We start from the raw sequence: 14740 nt of genomic DNA, 5'->3' as shown, positions 1-14740 counted from the left end.
CGTTTATCTTCCCAGGACTCGAGCCTTCTAGGCTGTGATATTTTGTTACTTGTATTTACTGTTCATTTATTATCATTAGTTTTTAAATTTTGGTAATTTTTACAACTCTATGGATATATTTTTAAGTGTATACTTTCAAGAAATAAACATTCCTAGTCATTTGCACTGATTCTTCCAGAGTTTTATTAACATTTGTTGACCTCAGCAACTACATAGCTATAGGGACAAACACTTTTAACGATAGACAGTTGTTTAGGCCTGAAACCACGTTTATACTAGAAATTTACAAAAATTAGCCTGGCGTGGTGAGAGGCGCCTGTAATGCCAGCTACTTGGGAGTCTGAGCAAGGAGAATTGCTTGAATACGGGAAGCGGAAGTCGCAGTGAGTGGAGTGGAGTGCCACTACACTCCAGCCTGGCGACAGAGCGAGACTTTGTATGAAAGAAAGAAAAGAAAGAAAGAAAAAAAAAGGAAGGAAGGAATGAAGGAACGAAGGAAGGAAGGAAGGAAGGAAGGAACGAAGGAAGGAAGGAAGGAAGGAAGGAAGGAACGAAGGAAGGAAGGAAGGAAGGAAAAGAGAGAAAGAAAGACAAAGGAAGGAAGGAAGGAAGAAAAGAAGGAAAGAAAGAAAAAAAGATGTATAAACATGCAGACCTATGCATATAACCATAGGGATTTATATTAAACATTACAATAAAATAATTCTAAAAATGTGTCCTAAGGAATCAAACATAATGATGAAGTAAATATAAATGTTAGAGTAATTTATAATTGATTTGTTATTTTTAATTGTTTACATGAATTTATTTCTATTTGTTCATTTAAAAGTAGTATATTGGTCATTTCAAGAGAGCTAACAGTAAATTTCAGATGTTGTTACTATATATGATAAGAATTTGAGGTGGTGAATGATAATTATCTTATTTCTCAATTATCTTAGTTATTCCATATTGTATTCACAAATCATAACTTTGCTTCTTACCTTATGAATATAAACAACCATAATTTGTGAAATTACAATAATTTTCTTTATTTTAATTTTTTAATTTATCCCAGATCATTATCTTTTTCTTCGCTTCCAGATCTCACTGGGTCATCTTGAGGGCCCATCCGCACCCCTGTCTCCGGAAGACTCCTGGAGAGGCTGCAGGACGGGCAGAAGGAGGCGCCCCGTGTGAGTCCACACGACCTGGAGCCTCCCTCTCCTTGGATTAGGCCATCTCCTCGGGATCACAGGGCTCTTCATTATCCTCACCTCGCTGTTGTACCAAACGAGAAATATCACACTTCAATTCATCATGCTTTGCTTTAATTCTCTAAATCATCGTGAAGGTGATAATTTTAACAGTAATGTATCACAACCAAATAGGATAAGCCCTTTTCCATGGAACAGGGTTTCTTATCAGGATATACATGTATTATGGATTCTCAATTTATTTGTAGATGAGATGCTAATATCTCCATATTGTAGATGATTCTGCTAAGTCATCTCTTATAATTAATTTTTCCAAAGACTCAAACAAATAAATGATATAATTACAAATTTCAGGTGTAATAGCTGAGCCAACATTGAGATTATATTAACATTTAGAACATGAACTTGCAAATATTGTTATTTTCCTGTCGGCTGTCCCCAATTGTGATTTTATACAGAATATTAGAAATTTATCCTGATAAATCAGGTTAAAATATTATATCACTAGTTTATTAACTTTTATAACTAATAATATAAAATGTTCCACATATTTTTTAGCCATGTTTTACTTATCCGTGACATGTGTGTTTATTAATTTTTCATTTTAAGATGCCACCCTTATCTTTCTTATTTCTGGGATTTTATTCTAGTAGACAGAGCTGAATGCATTTTAATAATTATTGTAATAATCACATTTACATTTTGCATTTTAATTTTCATATACATTTTATTAATATTTTAATTTCAATATAAAATATTTTCCTACAAATGTCAATTTTTGATTTTTATGAGATAAAATTAACCTATATGAAATACATATATTTTCAATGTACAGTTTGAGGGTTTCTGGCAAATGTGCACACATTTGTCTCCAGCATCTAAGTTATGATGAGGAGCATGTCCATCTCCACAACAAGTGTTCTCTTCAGTGCTTCCAGTCAGCTCACACGTAAGGAATTTTTTTTTCAAATTTAATTTAGATACAGAGGGTAAATGTTTGGATTTGTCACAGGGGATTATTGAGTGATGCTGAGGTTTGGAATACAGATTCCACCATCCTTTCCCTCCACTCTCTGGTAGTCCACAGTGTCTATCATTCTCGTATTTATGTCCATGTGTGCTCAATGCTGAGGTCTTACTTAGGAGAATATGTGGTATTCAGTTTTCTGCTCCTATATTAATTTGTTTATGATTAAGGGCCCCAGCTTCTTTCATTTTACTGCAAAGGACATGATTTCATTCTTTTTCGTGGCTGTGTAGTATTATATATTGTAGATGTACCACATTTTCTATATTCAGTCTACAATTGATGTGCATCTGGGTTGATCTATGTCTTTGCCACTGTGACTAGCACAGCAATGAACATAGACGTGCATATGTCTTTTTGATAGAATTATTTGCTTACTTTTCAGTGTATACCCAGTGGTGGGATTGCTGCGTAAAATGATATCTCTGTTTTAAGTTCTTTGAGAAATCTCCAGTCTGCTTTCCAAAGTGGAAACACCAATTTATATTCCCCTCATCAGTGTATAAGTGTTCTCTTTTCTCCACAGTCCCACCAGCATCCATTGTTTTTTGACTTTTTAGTGATAGCCATTCTGAGTGGTGTGTGGCTGCACACCTACAATCACCTCATCTTTGATAAGGCTGATGAAAACAAGCAATGAGGAAGGGACTTCCTGTTCAATAAATGGTGCTGGGACAACTGACTAGGCATATGATGAAGACTGAAGCTGGATGTCTACTTTCAACATACATAAAATTAACTCAAAATTCATTAAAGTTTTAAATGTAAGACCTCAAACCATAAAAATCCTCGAAGACAACCTAGGAAATACTCTTCTTGACATCAGGTTTGGCAAAAAAAATTTTGGCTGAGTATCCAAAACCAATTGCAACAAAAAGAAAAATAGATAAGTGAGGCCTAATTAACTGAGGAGTTCCTGCTCAGCAAAACAAACAAAGAAGCAAACAAAACTATCAGCACAGTACTCAGACAACCTACAGAATGTGGAAAAATATTCACAAACGTTCCATCCAACAAAGCCCTAATATCCAGAATCTATAGGGAAATTAAACAAATCAAGAAGCAAAAAATAATAATAATAATAGCCCCATTAAAAATGGCCTGATATGGTTTGCTGTGTCCCCATACAAATATCAACTTGAATTGTATCTCCCAGAATTCCCATGTGTTGTGAGGCGGACCCAGGGGGAGGTAATTGAACCATGGGGGCCTGTCTTTCCCGTGCTATTCTCTTGGTAGTGAATAAGTCTCACCAGATCGATGAGACTTATCAGGGGTTTATCTGATGGGTTTATCAGGGGTTTCTGCCTTTGCTTCTTCCTCTTTTTCTCTTGCCATCACCCGGTAAGGAGTGCCTTTTACCTGCCACCATGTTTTGGAGGCCTCCACAGCCATGTGGAACTGTAATTCCAATTAAACCTCTTTTTGTTCCCAGTTTTGGGTGTGTCTTTGTTAGCAGTTTGAAAATGGACTAATGCGTGGGCAAATGACACAGACACTTCTCAAAGGAATACACACAAGTGACCAGCAAATATATTTTTTAAATGTTTAACATCACTAATCATCAGAGAAACGCAAATAGAAAAATGTTCTGATTTCTGTCACTATAGGTCCATTTTCTTGTTTTGAACTTCATATACATGGAATAAAATATTATAGCTATATACATGGAATAAACTATTATAGCTCATTTTTGTAAGAAGCTTTTACTATCTGTGAGGTTCATTCATGTGATAGCATCTATCAAGGTTTTGTCAACATATGTATAAATATGTATGTACTCATACACATGTAGATATTTCATATCTGAATCAGTCCATTGCATTAATAAATGACAGATTATTAAATAAATAAATCAGTTCATTAAGTGAATAAGTGACAATATGTATATCTATTTTCCTGTTGATGGAATTTAAATTTGCTTCCAATATAAATATCATAAACAAAACTGTCATACATATCTTTGTACAAGTTCTTCTGTTTATATTCACACATTTTTATTGATAAAATATGTAGAAATATAAGTATGCATTATAACTTTTCAGCTTTATGGAGCTATCACTGACAAATAAAATTTTCTGTATTTAAGGTACACCAATTGATGTATTGATATTCTTGGGGAAATGCTCATAATGATCAAGGTAATTGGCATGCCTATACTCTCAGAAAGTTAACATTTTATGCTTTTAATTTATTGTGTGTGTGTGATTAAATCACCTAATATCTACTCGTCTGGCAAAAGATATGTTTATAATGCAACATTCATTAGTATAGTCACATTGCTGTAGGTTTGATCTCCAGAACTATTTCAACCTATGTATTAGTCCATTCTCACCCTAATGTAAGGAACTACCTGAGACTGGGAAATTTATGAAGAAAAGTGGTTTAGTTGACTCACAGTTCTGCAGGCTTAACAGCAAGTATTACTAGGAGGTATCAGGAAATTTACAGTCATCACGGAAAGTGAAGGGGAAGCAAGGACCGTCTTCACATGCTGGCAGGAGAGAGAGAGAAAGAGCAAGGGGAGATGTGCCACACTTTCAAACCATGAGATCTTGTGAGAACTCTATCACAAGAACAGCAAAAGGGAAGACCGCCCGCATGATCCAATCACTCCCCATCAGACACCTCCTACAACACTTGGGGATTAAAATTTGACATGAGATTTGGGTGAAAACACAAAGCCAAACCATATCATTCCACCTATGGTACATCAGAAATCTCATGTCCTTCTCACATTGCAAAATATCATTATGCCTTCTCAACAGTCTTCCAGGCTTAACTCACTTCAGCATTATCACAAAAATCTATAGTCTAAAGTCACCTCTGAGACAAGGTAAACTTCTTCCCCTTATAAACCTGTAAAATCAAAAACAAGTTAGTTACTTCCAAGACACAATGGAGGTGCATGTACTGGGTAAATCAGGCCCCGTGAAAGTCCAAACACCAGTAGGGCAGCCATTAAATGTTAAAGCTACAACATAATTTCCTTTTACCCCATGTCTCACATCCAGGACACACTGATACAAGGGTTGGGCTCCCAAGGCCTTAGGAAGCTCCACCCTATGGCTCGACATGGTACAGTCCCCATGACTGCTTTGATAGGCTAGCATTGAGTTCCTATGGCTTTACAGGCACAGCATGCAAGCTGTTGGTGGATCTACCAACATTCAGGGGTCTGGAGGAAGGTGCCCCTCTTCTCACAGATCCACTAGGCATCTAGTGCCTAGTGCCCAGTGGGTACTCTGTGTGGGAGATCCAACACCACATTTTCCTTCCACACTGGCCTAGTAGACATACTCCATTAGGGCTCAGCCCTGCGTCAGGCTTCTGCCTGAATACCCAGACATTTTCATACGTCATCTGAAATCTAAGAGGAAGTTCCCAAACCTCAACTCTTGCCTTATGTGCACCCGCAGACTCAACACCACATGGAAGCAACCAAAGCTTAGGGCTTGAACCCTCTGAAGCAATGGCCTGAGCTGGACCTTGGCCCCTTTAGCTATGGCTGGCAGGAGAGGGACAGGTATGTCCCAAGGCTGCACAGAGCAGTCGGGTCCTGGGCCCAGGCCATGAAACCATTTTTCTCTACTGGGCTTCTGGGCCTGCGATGGGAGGGACCACAGCAAAGATCTCTGAAATGCTCTCGAGATGTTTTTCCCATTGGGCTCCTCATTACTTATGCAAATTTCTGCAGCCCGCTTTAATTTCTTCCCAGGAAATGGATTCTTCTTGTCTACCACATGGTCAGGCTGCAATTTTTTTCAACCTTTTATGATCTGCTTCCCTTTTAAACATAAGTTCAAATTTCAGACCATCTCTTAATGAATGCATATGACTTACATTTTCAGAAACAGCCAGGGCAAATATTGAATGCTTTGCTACTTAGAAATTTTTTCTGCTAGATACCTTAAATCGTCTCTCCCTAGTTCAACATTGCACAGATCTCTAGGGCAGGGGCAAAATGCCACTAGTCTTTTTGCTAAAGCATAGCAAGTGTGAGCTTTACTCCAGTTCACAAGAAGTTCTTCATCTTCATCTGAGACCACCTCAGCCTGGACTTTATTGTCCATATCACTATCCGCATTTTGTTCAAAACCATTCAGTAGGCCTCTAGGAAGTTTCAAACTTTTCCACATCTTCCTGTATTCTTGTGAGCCCTCCAAGCTTTACCAGCTTCTGTCCATTACCCAGTTACAAAGTCACTTCCACATTTTTAGGTATCTTAATAGCAGTGCCCACTCCTAGTGCAAATTTTCTGTATTAGTTGATTCTTACACTGCTATAAAGAACTACCTGAGACTGGGTAATTTATGAAGAAAAGAGTTTTAGTAGACTCGCAGTTCTTCAGGCTAAACAGGAAGCATTACTAGGAGGCATCAGGACACACAATGATGGCCAAAGGTGAAGGGGATTCAAAAATCTTCTTTGCAAGATGGCAGGAGAGAGACAGCAAGGGAGAGGGGAGGTGCCACACTTTTAAACCATCAGATCTCTTGAGAACTTTATCAGGAGAACAGCAAAGAGGAAGGCCACTCCATTACCCAATCACTTTATATTAGGCCCTTTCTTCAACATGTAGTGATTACACTTTGGCATGAGATTTGAGTGGGAACACAGAGCCAAACCGTATCAACCTGCGTAACTGAAAGTTATAACCTTTGACCAACATCACCCAATTTTTTCCTCCTCCCAGCCCCTGGGAACTACCATTCTACTCTGCTTCCAAGAGCATGAATATTTTAGATTCTACATATAAATGAGTTCATGCAACATTTGTCTCTCTGTGTCTAGCTTACTCCACTTAGCAAAGTGTCCTCTATGTGTTGTAAATGTTAGAATTTCCTTGTTTTTAAAGGCAGAATAATATTCACTTTTAGGTAGGAATAAGCCACATTTTATCTGTTGATTCATAGATGGACATTGACTTATTTTCTATATCTAGGCTATTATGAATAATCTCACAATAAACATATATTTGTCACACTCACTTTATTTTCTCTAGATGTATACTGAGAAGTGGGTATATTCTATGTTCAATTCATTGAGTAATCTTCATGCTGTTTTTTCATAATGGCTGTACTAATTTGCATTTTGTTCCAAACCATACATGGATAACTTTGTACCACATATTCAGGTCTTTGTTTAAGTCTTAAATCCATTTTTAGCTGATTTCTATGTATTGTGTGAGATAAGGTCCTTTTTTTCTTCTGCATATGGATGCCCAGTTTTCACAGCACTTGTTGAAGAAACTGTTTTTTCTCTATTGTGTGTTCTTGGCAATTCATCAAAGATCAGTTTATTGGGAAGAAATTGGTGGACTTCCAGGTTGTCTGTAATGTTCTGTTGGATTATATGTCTGTTTAAATGTCAGCATTATACTGTTTTGTTTTTCATAGATTTGATTTTGAAATTATAGAATATGATATATTCAGTTATATTTTACCCAAAATTATCCTGGCTATTTAAAGCTTTTGTATTTTTACCTAAATTGGAGAACTTTTTAATATTTTGGTAAAACCATGCCATGGAGATTATATATTTATTTTATAGGCATATAATAGATATACCTAATTTATGGGAACATGTAATATATTGATGTATTTATAAACATGTAAAGATCAGCTCAGGATTGGTATATCTATCACATTAAACATGTATATTTTCTTTATGCTAGGCACATTTGAACGACTCTCTTCTAGCTATTTTAACGTATACATTTGATTATTGTTAACTATAGTCACCTTACTCATCTATCAAATATTTAGGTTTTATTTCTCCTACATAACTATATATCTGTATTCAGTAATCAACCTCTCTTTATCCTCTTCTGTCTTGTATCCAACCAGGCTTCTGGTAAACAACAATCTACTCTCTGTCTTTAGGAAATCCAATGTTTTAGTTGTGACATAAAAGTAAGAAGATGCAATATTTGTCTTTCTGTGTTTGGTTTATTTAACTTAACATTATGGCTTCCACTTCCATTCATATTGTTGCAAATGACAAGATATCAACATTTATGGCTGAATAATATTCTATTGCCTACATCAATTATATTTTTATATCCATCTCTCCACCTACAGACACTGAGGTTGCTTTCATATCTGGGCTATTGTGAATAGAGCTGCAAGAACATGGAGTGCACATGCCTTTATGAGGCAGTGATTTTATCTTCTTTAGAACATACTTAGAATAGGATTTGCCGAGTCATAGGTATTTCTATTTTTCTTTTATTTTGGAGTCTTCATACAACTTTGCACAATAGTGGAAATACAAAAGGAATAACCATTATAAAAAGCAGTTTCAGTTTTGAGGTATGATCCAAAAACACATAACATTTCATCATGATTCTCATTGGAGTCTCTAATGAATCTGGTGGAAATGCAGGAAGTTCTCTAACCTTGTTAAGAAAATTATGAGTTTGCACCTTTTTCTTTTTGAAGCTGGAAATTGGCATGATTCAAGATGCGTAATGTTAGCAGGTTTCAGAACGATACAGCAAAAATCATAATGAGAAGTCAAGAGAGAGAATAAAAGAGAGACAGGCAAACAAAGAAAAAAATAAATTTCACGAGAAGAAACTGCTGGATATCAGTGTTGGGTTTTGTTCCTAGACGTATCTGTACTGAGTGAGAAACCATGAACCCAAGGGAAGAGTCTAGAATTTGTTCAAGTGAAACATCAGCATATTTCTCCAAGGCACCTATTGTCACCCCATCACAAGGGTGATGAATTTTTGAGTACCATTAAATATGAGTTCCTAGTAAGTAATCATGTTTCCATGAAATTCAGTTAAAATGCCAAGGGTGTGTCCAGATCACTCATGCACAAAAACACAAAATTTGCCTTTGTATTTATGGCTACACAGAGGTAAAGTCCATTGAGACTTCAGCAGGTTACAGAGATCTGTTAAGTTTTGGATTCCCATAGGAGAGTGCCTCTTGGTGAAGGTTGGACTATTAATTAAGTAGGTACAAATTCCCTCTATAGGAGTAGTGTTCCATTTGTGTGGAATTTTTAATTCCTTATTGAGTTGCAAAACAAATCCCAAGGACTGACTCCATGGAGTTTTACTGTAGTGTTCATAAAAATATTTAATAAGATTCCTTCCAGTGTTTCAAGGAAAGTTTTTTTCTAAAATTTTTTCTAATACATAAATTTTCCTGGCTAAAATTGAAACAGGCTGTTGTTAAAAAGATATACTGGAATGGCAGCTTTAATCTATTGGTGATAGGAGTGAGCATAATACATGAATCTCTTTGAGTGTTCTGCCTCATCCAAATACAGTATGGCAAAGGCTAGTATTGGAGGTAAAATCTCTAAATGTATTTGTTCCAGCCATCAAGTCATGGGGCAATAACAGATACGTCCTTGAGGCAGAGGACCATAATGCCACAGTGCTAGTAGGAGTACATGTTGCCAAGGGAGTTCAAGGGTTCCTTAAAATTGTGATAATTTTAATGTAAGAATACCTTATTAGAGACAAGGTTTCAGCATGTTGACCAGGCTTGGTCTAGAACTCTTGACCTCTTGATCTGCCCGCCTTGGCCTCCCAAAATGCTGATATTACAGGAGTGAGTCACTGTGTCTGGCCAGTCCATTTATTTTCTTCTGCATATGGATACCCATAAACTTATGTGGAAGATTGTGGGAGGTTATAACAGTGTCGTACTTTAGTATCAGTCATACCTCACAGAATCATTTTATAATAGTTCCTTTCATGGGTGTGCTTCACTCAGTTCATGCAAAACCTGGCAGGTCACAAGCTAAAAACACAAAATACAGAAGCGTTTAATCAACTGAAAGGGCTGTAGCCTTTTGTCAATGAATTATTTCAAGACACGGAGAACACATATAAATAAAATACATTCACATCCCCTTAAGGGTGGAAATTGAGGAAATTTTACCTAAATGCGTCCAAAGGGCCCTGTGGCTTGGTTTCTGTCTAGGATCCAATGATAGGGTTCTCCCAGGATTTTGTGGCTGTCTTGTCACACCTCATCAAGAATTAACCTCTGCTGTTTCCTCAAAGTGTTTAATTGGATAACCAATTTGTCTATAAATTGAAGAGTTGAAATACAACAAATATTAATTTGTAATAATCTGGCACAAATTATCTAAGCAAAGTCAATAACTAGATGTTTTATTCATTTATTTTTATTTAAAATCAGGATCTAAGCACTGATATGTTTTAATAATCTCTGTGACCCTCTCAGCAGTTTTCTCTTCTGAGGATATGATCTGCTGTGGCAGTTTTCTTAGCTTCAATGTTACCTCTTTCTGCAATGACTTCCATCTTTATATTTGCCAGGAATCTGGGATAAAGGAGTGCTTCTAAGAGTTCCCTAACTTGCCCGTTTTGGTGGGTGTTCCAGAATATATGAGATGCTCTTTTGTTTATAAAGCATCCCAAAGTCATGCACTGCCCTAAAACGTGTTTGTTTCCTAGTTTGACAAATTGGAAGTTCTAATAAATACAATCACTTCTGCCATCTGGCTGATTTTACATCAGATAGAGGGCTGTATTCTAAAGAAAAGCTTACACTAGTAATAGCAATTTTAGTCAAAAACCTAGAGTTTTATCATTGAGGTGCAGTTCATAACAAATAATATTAGGTCCAGGTTCTCAGTGGCAGTGTCTAAAACTCTTAGGTGTACAGGGTCTTCCCTATTAACATGAAGCATTTATGAGCACAGTCATAGTTTCCAGCCATGCTTCTCCCTGTCTCACTATCACCACAAACTATGGCCTCACCCGGAACTTGGGTTAATTTCCAAATAAGTAATTTTTTCATCTTTATGCCTCTAGATTATTATGTGAGAAAGTTAACATTCAGTAGAAAGTTAAAAGGAACATTTGAACTGACTAAACAACATAGAAAATCTAGGATAAAATTCAAAGCCTAGACATAAGAGGCTCCAGGCCTGGAGAATGCAATAGTTCATGTATGCAGGCAGTTTCTTTGCCCAATTCTACACTGATACACCCAGCATGTCAGCTTCATGCCAGATTTGACTCTTATTATGTAGAGACATGGCAATGACATTCTCAAGGGTCACATGAAATGATATGAAAATTGGTGGAAATAGGGGAGGAGACGACTCTGCAATTCTCCTCTGAAGGACCAGGAAAGTCTGGACAGACCATCTCCCTGGCCTCCATGACTGCACCATGTGCCCACGTGGACACTTATCACTGATAGGATAAGAAGACTCCATTGATGGGGCTGAGCATTTTATGATAGAAATTACCAGAGACTGACATGGAGGTTTCAACAACTAATATTTATAACCAAAATTTAATTACCCCCACATTGTTACCTCTTTCTTCAGTGAAAAATTGCTTGCCATGATTAAGTTTTAAGTAGATTTCCAATGTTCACAACTGAGCTTCCAAGAGAGTCTTGAGAACAAAAACTGAATGAGGGCAGAGAAATCTATCTTTTCTGTATTCACCACTAAACTCAAGTGGACTCAGTACTGCCTTTGATCACTGCTGCTTCTCTGCAGAGTTCAGGTTTCTGCTTCTCACAATTCTGACACACACTCTCCCTCTCCTCAAATGTTTGGCCTCAGCTTCCTTTAAGGTCACCCTCTGTTCTTAACTTCTTCTCTGAGTCATTTTATGAGGGTGGTCAGGAGCCATTAAATGGATATTTTATATTTTCTCAACATGAATCCCATGGGTGGTCATGAATTATACTTCTGGTTATGGCAGTTGATTTTTCTTGGCATGTTCATGACTAGTAATATTTGAAGCCATTTCATTTAAATCTTTGGTGCTTCATGTTTGTTGCTATGACATTTTTTCTTCTATTGAGTCTTTCCACTAGTATTATAACATGACCTAGTATCCAGGCTCAGTTGTCATTAATAATAACCACATATGTCAAAAATTATGCATTCTTTTCATAGCAGACATAATTTTCTCTTTTCTGCGGATGAAGACACACTGCTGAGCTACCCTCAATCACAAAAACATATGCACAATTATGATATTTTCATTTATTTGACTAATAAGCTATAACATTCTCCCTTCAAATTCTTTACCCCCCAGAAGTCCTGGACAAACTTCTGCATCTGTTCAAACCATAAACTCAGAACTACACGGTGAGTAAAAGTCACCTGGCTCTGGATATTGGGTCCATCTCTTCCCCTCCAATGTCCCAGAGCACTTCAGCACACCCGTCCAGGTTCAATCAACAAAGATTAGCTCCTGAACACTGAAGGAAACAATTAAGAGAGGACCTGCAGATGATAGACAATATTGAAAACTATTAATATGACAAAGGATTACTATCAAGCATGTAAAATAAGCTCAACAGGTGCGGTGGTTCATGCCTGTAGTACCAGCAATTTGGGAGGCCAAGTTGGGCAGATCACCTGAGGTTGGGAGTTCGACACCAGCCTGACCAACATAAAGAAAACCCTGTCTCTACTACAAGTACAAAATTAGCCGGGCGTGGTGGCATGCATCTGTAGTCCCAGCTAGTCGGGAGGCTGAGGCAGGAGCATTGCTTGAACCTGGGAGGCGGAGGTTGTGGTGAGCCGATATCGCACCATTGCACTCCAGGCTGGGCAACAAGAGGGAAACTCCATCTCAAAAAAAAAATTACAAAAAATTAGCTGAGCGTGGTGGTGGGCACCTGTATACCCAGCTGCTAGGGAGACTGAGGCAGGAGAATCACTTGAACCCAGGAGGTGAAGGTTGCAGTGAGCTGAGATTGCGCCATTGCACTCCATCCTGGGCAACAAGAGTGAAACTCCATCTCAAAAAAAAAAAAAAAAAGGAGACTTGCAAAGGACAAATAGATCATAGATAGATAGGTAGATATATAGATAGATAGATAGATAGATAGACCTATTAGTATATATACATACATGTACTGATAGAAATCACTAATATTCAGGAAAATGCAAATTCATAATGAGATGTCTTTTCACCCTTCATCTCTGCTAGGAAGTCTGTTGTCTGAAAAACAAATACATACATACATACATATTAAAAGCTGGCCAGGATGCCTAGAAAGTAAAACTCATAGACCACTGGCGGAAATGTGAATTAGTGCAGCCATCAAAGGAAAAAAATGGAACTGCCATATAATCCAGCAATCCAACTGCTGAGTATATATCTATTTAAATAATTAAAAGAAAAAACTAATATTGAAGAGATGCCTGTACACGCATGTTTACTGCAGCACTAATCACAATAGCTAAGATAAGAAATCAACATATGTGTCCATCAACAGTTGAATGGATAAATAAAATGTGATATATTTACACAATGGAATATTATTCAACCTTAACAATGGAATTCTGCCATTTGAAGCAACATGGATGGAATGGTACACCATTATGCTGAGTGAAATGAGTCAGACACAGAAAAATAAACACTGCATTTCTCAGTGTCATGTGGAAATTTCAAAAAGTTGATCTTCTAGAAGTAAATAGTAGAGTAGTGGTTATGAGATGCTGGGAATGGGGGGAGACTGAGAGATAAGAAGAGGTTTGTTAACAAACACACAATTACAGGTAGACAGGAGGGATGTGCTCTAGTGTCCTACAGTGCAGTAGGGTGACTACAGCTAACAATATATTGTACATTTTCTGTTTACAAGAAGCCAGAAGAGAGAATTTTGTATGCTACCAACACAAATAAGTGTTAGTGTCTGAACTGATGGATTTGCTCATTGTTCTGATTTTGGTCATACCAAGGGGCACACACGTATTCAAATATCACACTGTACCCCATAAACATAAACAGTTATTATGTGCCAACTTAGAAAAATTCTTTAATTAAAAAGAATTATATTGGTGTACATTACAAATGATTCAACACAGAGACAGGAATAAGCACCATTTTTCTTCAAAATAGTGAATTAACTAACAATGTAGTTACATTCATTTGCACCAAATCGTGTATTTGATCATGGCATGCATAGACAGACTTATGCATAGAATAATGTCTTTTAATTTTAGACTACTACTTAATATATAAATGTAAATGATTTTAAAACAACTAAGTAAAAAGAATAAACTTGAGAAAATGTGTGTGTGGTGTGTGATGTGTGAGCTGTATCTTGTGCACCACTGTGTCCATAGTGGATGTGTGGTTCATGTGTTTGTTTTTGTTTACTCTGTTAGGGGTTCTCTTTGCTTCTAGGATCTGTAGTTCAGTTTCTTTCACAAAATTGGGAACATTCTTAGCTATTATTTTTTTCAAATAGTCTCTGTGTATTTATAATTTCTCCTTCTCAGATTTAAAAAATACATATACTATAATTTTGATATTAATGTTTAGTCTCTTTCTTCACTCTCTTTTCATTTGCAATTTACTTTGTGAAATTTCTAGTGACATATTAAGCACATGGTTTTATTGAAAAGGTGAGCCAGCTCTACTGAGGTGTGTGCCAAAAGATTGCTTGATGTTTATACTGCATTTCTTTTGATTTCATATGCATTTCCATTTGATTTATTCTTAGTATTTTCATATTTCAGTTCCCTGTCTTATGTCCAC

This window comes from Pongo pygmaeus, chromosome 15, assembly GCF_028885625.2.
Source record: "Pongo pygmaeus isolate AG05252 chromosome 15, NHGRI_mPonPyg2-v2.0_pri, whole genome shotgun sequence".
Taxonomy (NCBI): domain Eukaryota; kingdom Metazoa; phylum Chordata; class Mammalia; order Primates; family Hominidae; genus Pongo; species Pongo pygmaeus.
Note: the sequence above shows the minus strand (reverse complement) of the source record.